Here is a 6000-nt window from a genome sequence, read left to right on the forward strand (position 1 = left end):
ACTAAGTGAAATAAACTAAGGTTAGCAATTTAGTTTACAGAGATCATTTCTACCTAGTTTCTATAATCAGAATGTTGCCTGTTATTACTCAATCTATGATGAAAATAATGAGGTTTCAAAAGTACATTCAGAGTTAATTCTTTCACTTCAGATTTCAACATTAAACCATCAAGGTAGATTCTACATATAGACCATAATTCCAATGAAATCTTGGGTAAAAATCTTGTTGCAGAATGAGTTCCTAAGTGATAATGGTTTTCTCTTTCTGACCACATTTCCAATTTATGAAGTCATAAATGTAACAGTACCAGAAATCTTACTGGCTGTCAAATAAAGAAAAAATAAGAGAGGCTCTAAACTATATTTGTTAACACACCAAGCAGTATATCAGACAAGATATTGTAAAATAAGATCTATACTTTAAGCCTCTTTTACCAGTTAAAGGATTTTTTTCAAATAAGAAAGTAATAGACAAAATACACCATCAAGTTTTCTATTTTAAAATCTAACCACCAGAATTTACCAACTAAGATTGAAAAATAGGAGAATAAACAGGAAAAGGTTCTAAAATCCTATTGGAACAATAACCTGTGATATCACGGGTTATTCCACCAGAGTATGAATGAAGTTTGATTTTAGGGCTAGCCCATCCATTAAACAGATGCTACATTAAACTTAAAGTTGCTTAATAACAAAGTATTTGTGTCATTGGCTATTCTGGTTAAATACACACTATGTTCATTATGGTTAAAACAATAAATATTAATTTGTACTTTAAGTCATAGTTCAGTTGGTTGCATAGCTATTCAGGAAAGCTCTCATTCATCTAAATGGTGACTTACAGAGACAGGATTCTTCCATATTGCAGTTTAACATTTGGAATATGTAGTTTCCAAGGTTGCCACAGAACAGATGCTGGGGAATAAAATACAGGATTTTATGGATTGAGCTGGAAATTGCATATACCATTTACAACTATGTGCTGTTGTCTAGAATTTAACCATATTATTTTACCTTGCTCCAAGAAAGGATTGAAAATATAGTTTATGTACCTAGGAAGACAAAATGGATTTGTGAACATGAGGAATGCTGCTGTAGTTTGATGTTAACTGTTCTTTTTATCTTTGTAGAACATATTAGATACTATGGTAATTTCTTTCCTTTTCTGTATGCCTCAAACTCATGTGGCAAAGGAACACTCACTGCTCTAAAGTATAGACCTAAAAGTTATCTCCAGCTTCTCCCTTTCCTCAGTGCTCCCACAGTCATCAACATTCCCGTGGCTCATTTTTTTCAGCCTATTCCTTTATCACCAGCACCACCAGCTCACGTGTTCAACTAGCCTCTCCTGGAAAGAAATCTCTGCCTCCACTCTGACCTCAACCACAATTTTCCCACCCCATCCATTGTCACTTCCACCAATGCAGAAACAATAACAAATCTTTCTTATCCTAAGACATATTACCACTCTCCTTACCTTTACACTTCAGTAGGTTTACTTCAGGCTCTATAAACTGAGACAACTAACTTTTTGATCCTTTTGCTCAATATTATAGTTTAACCAGTTGTATTATATTCTGACTCCAGGACGTCTTTACTGTCTATATTTTGCTGCACCCTACTTTCCAGACTCTTGTTCTCTATTACTTAAACATATGCTTCTGTGGCAGAAAAACAAACATTTTATTCTGCTGAAAATTTTCAGACTATTTTCTTCTAGTTTCAGGGAATAACCAATAAATTCTCATCATCTAAATCACCTATCTCCATAATGGCACATCAGAATTTCTTGATCCTAACTGTAAGTTGGTACTTACTGTTGAGCCTTCCTCTATGGTCACATTCTCCTTATTCTCCCCAACTTCTAGTAACTACAATTCTATTCTCAACTATGACATCAGCTTGGATAAGGTGGGGAAGTGAGGGTGGGGACGTTTTTTCTTTTCATCTTCTCATGACAGTTAACATGATATACTGAGTTTTATTTTAGAAAGGTATATTGTTTTGACTAATAAACCAAAATTAATAAAAAGATAATAATGATAATAACAGTGATTTGAAGAACAAAACTAAAAAATCAGTGGCTTGACAAAAGTTTGTTTCTTCTCTCCTAAAGTCCAAATTAGGTATTCATGATAGTCAAGCAGCTCTTCTCTTGATGTAGGAATACAGATTCTGCCACGGATTCTGCTTAACTTTGATATTTGGCTTCCAGTGTCACTAGTGCAAGAAGAGAAAGGATAATGATTAGGAGAGTTTTGTAGATGAGGCCTGAAAATAGCACATATCATGGGACTGACAATATTACATGGCTAGAACTCTTTTACATGGCTACACATAAAAATCAAAGTAAGGTGTGAACTCAAAGGATACTGGATCTGAAAAATAGCTTTCCTTTAACTATTTTCCTATCACTCCAGCTCCTTCCTCCTCTGCATATTTCTAGTATTTTCTAGAACCTTCCTGATATGCTGCATCAAACTCTGAACTGGACTCTGTTAAATATCTCACAATATCTCCTACAACTACAAAACTGCTCTGCACACTAAATGAGTTCCTTACATATGGACTAAGGAGACAAACAATAATCTCTTAGGAGCTATTAAAGTATATATAGGCATTTCTTCATATTCTAAGTGGTCCCAGACTTCTAGAAATAGAGAGTTTGGCTCTACACATTTTATTATTCCTTTCCTTGCCATATAGATATACACTTGCAATATTTTAAAATATGAAATGCTTTAGCAATTTGTTTGTCATCCTTATACAGGAGACATGCTAATCTCTGCATCATTTTGATCTTAGTATACAGTATATGTTGCTGTAGCAAGTAGTTGATATTGCTTTCTATTGCCTTCAGCATGTTGATGCTCTAGTCAGCCCTTCTTTACTGTTTCTACAATATGCAGCAATGGATTCTACAACATATACAATCAAATAAATACAATCTCTAACAAATGTAATTATTCCATATTATATATTACATTGTTATATATTAATGTAATTACTAACATATATTTGATTATAGTTTACAAGAGAATAAATAAATGCGAAATTGTTCATGCTGTGGCCCCTGGGAGCACTTGTTCACTTTGCTGATGCCCATCCCTAAAATAATATAAACTTGTCTTCTTTCCTCTCTTCCTACCATTACCATGTGTTCATTGAAGAGTATTTAATAAATGAAGTCATCTAAGAATTCTAACCAAATCTACAATTTTATCAGCAATTCACCTTTATATTATCCCAATAAATCAAGACAGAAAGAGATGAAGAAGAAGAAATTAGAGAGCTAAAGAAGTCTTAAAAGTGTGGTGGATATTAAAGCAGATAGTTGTGACAGAGCTATGATAGACTTTTCAATAGCATCCTAGTTAAACCATGACAAGTCTATACATCCCAAGAATTTCATAATGCCTCTTCTTTAAACACAACATAAATATGGAAACATACATATAATTGCATCAAATCAACTTCATGAAGAAATAATATGGCTTGTCAGAGGTGTCTATCTGAATAGCATTGAATAGAGGCACAAATCTATTTCTAAAAGGAAACTAGAAGAATAATTCATGTATTTTTTAAACAAAAGTGGTAACAATTTCCATGATAAAGGGAAAAATACTTCAAATATTTCCAAGAATATTAAAGTCCATGGGCTCAGTCAAAATTTCTATGTACCAAAATCAATATCATTGTATAAGATAATGTTTGTAGAAGTTGTCATTTTAATTGACTTCTGTTCCCTTGGCCATTATTTTTATCATCACAGTGATTAAGGTGCTTTGAACTAAATGTTAATTCAATGTAGTCTGAAATGAAGCAGAACAAAATTTCTTTAAGCCACACTGACCGCTAGAGACACAAGATTATAAATATGCTGGAGTAAAATAAAAATGCATCTCAACAACATCAACATGAGTAAAATGGGTTTATATTTTGTCACAAGTAAGCACAATAAACTGAACTGTATGTAATACTCCACTAAATATACAGCATTGCAAGTTATTAAAATTTCACTGCAAAGACAAAAAGACAGAGGCAAAGAGAAATAATCTAGACCAAAAAAGACTTTGCAACAACTGAAAATGCCCAACTTTGCAAACAATTGAAATGTATGTACCGATTCAAGCCAGCCCAGGCAGGAAAGACCGTGAGACTCCTATCTCCAATAACCACCAGAAAACTGGAAAAGGTGCTGTAGCTCAAGTGGTAGAGCGCTCACCTTGAGCTGAAGAGCTGAGGGACAGCACCCAGGCCCAGATTTTAAGCCCCACGACTGACCAAAAAAAACAAAAACAAAAAACTATTTTCCAATTTGAAAAGCAACAACAAAATCAAAAAGAAATCTACATTAAATTTACCTTTTAAAAATCCTCTATTAGCCAGGTGCTGGTGGCTCTTGTCTGTAATCCTAGCTACGTCTGTAATCCTAGCTACTCAGGAGGCTGAGATCTGAGATTCATGGTTCAAAACCAGTCCAGACAGGAAAGTCTGTGATACTCTTATCTCCAATTAACCACCAGAGAACCAAAGTGGTGCTGTGGTTCAACTGATAGAGCACTAGCCTTGAGCTGAAAAGCTCAAGGACAGCATCCAAGCCCAGAGTTCAAGACTCATGACCAAAAAAAAATCCTCTATTATTATATAATTAAACTGGTTCATAGAGTACATCACTGGTAAAGATGGTTATATTTGGTGTTGAATGTCACTGTAACAAAGGATAACAAAGTGAGCAGCTTGCAGCACACACACAGAAAAATGAACACTCTCACAGTTTTGGAGATTAGAAGGCTGAAGTCAAAGGTGTCAGCAGAACTTTGCTCCTCCTGCTTATTTCTAGCTTTTGTGGTGGCCATGAACTTTTCACATTCCTTGTCTTGCACTTTACCACTCTGATATCTTCTTCTAGTATCTTCTCTCTGCATGTATCACTTTATTTGTCTCTTTCCTTTTAAGGATGCTGATCATTTCTGATAAATGTACCACTCTACTCTCATGTTAATTTTAAGTAATACTACTTCCAAAGAAGGACATAGTCTGAGATACTAGGTTAGCACTTTATCATACTTTTGAGAAGCATACATTTAAAAATGATGATATCAGGCAGGCACTGGTGGCTCACACCTGTAATCCTGGCTACTCAAGGGGCTGATATCTGAGGATCATGGTTCAAAGCCAGCATGAGCAGGAAAGCCTGTGAGATTTTAATTTCCAATTAACTACCGGAATTGGTGCTATGTGCCGGAACTAGCCGGCAACGAAAGGAACTCCTGATTTAGGGGGCGAGGACGGAAAAATAAAGACATAAGACAAAGGATGGGGTTGGGAGGTCTGCAGCTCAAGACTGCAGCCCCGTTTATTTTTAACTCTCCTTATTTATACTATTAGAAGTCAAGAGGTAACCTAAGGTCACCATAGTGCAGAAAAGCAAGAAAAGTCTTTAATAAAAACAAGGGTGCAGAAAGAAACAAGACAAGGTCAACTGATAGAAAGTAAAGAAAATTCTACAGACATAGCAAGGCAAACCCGGACACCTGGTGTTATTCATGAAAGCCAGGTCCTTGTATGTGCCTTCAAGTGAGCACAAGGGTCAAGATGACCTTGGAGTTTTACTGTCGGCTCCCAACAGCTATGGGTCCAAATGATGTAGTGCTAGCCTCAAGTAAAATAATCTCAGGGAAAGCACCCAGGTCCTACGTTAAAGCCCAAGACCAGCAAAACTAATGATGATACCTATCACTGATTATGGGAAAATACATGTGCAGAGAAACCTGACAGATCTACTCTAATAACAACAGAGGCTGGAGGGGATGTGGACAGAAGGGAACCTTACTACATTTTTGGTGGGGGTGTAAACTTGTTCAACCACTTTGGAAAGCAGTATGGAGGTTCCTCAAAAGACTCCACATAGAGCTCCCCTATGACCCAGCAATCCCACTTTTGGGCATTTACCCAAATATTTACAAACAAGACCACACTAAAGCTACCAGCACGACT

The 6000-nt window shown here is 35.8% G+C and overlaps 1 pseudogene; it reads right to left on the reverse strand.

The window, feature by feature from the left end:
- Positions 1-2725: 2725 nt before the first annotated feature.
- On the reverse strand, positions 2726-2823 carry LOC138831305 (U6 spliceosomal RNA; annotated as a pseudogene).
- Between the last annotated feature and the right edge of the window lie 3177 nt (positions 2824-6000).

This window comes from Dipodomys merriami, unplaced genomic scaffold (genome assembly GCF_024711535.1).
Source record: "Dipodomys merriami isolate MVZ:Mamm:240054 unplaced genomic scaffold, mDipMer1.0.p SCAF_1912, whole genome shotgun sequence".
Classification (NCBI taxonomy): Eukaryota; Metazoa; Chordata; class Mammalia; order Rodentia; family Heteromyidae; genus Dipodomys; species Dipodomys merriami.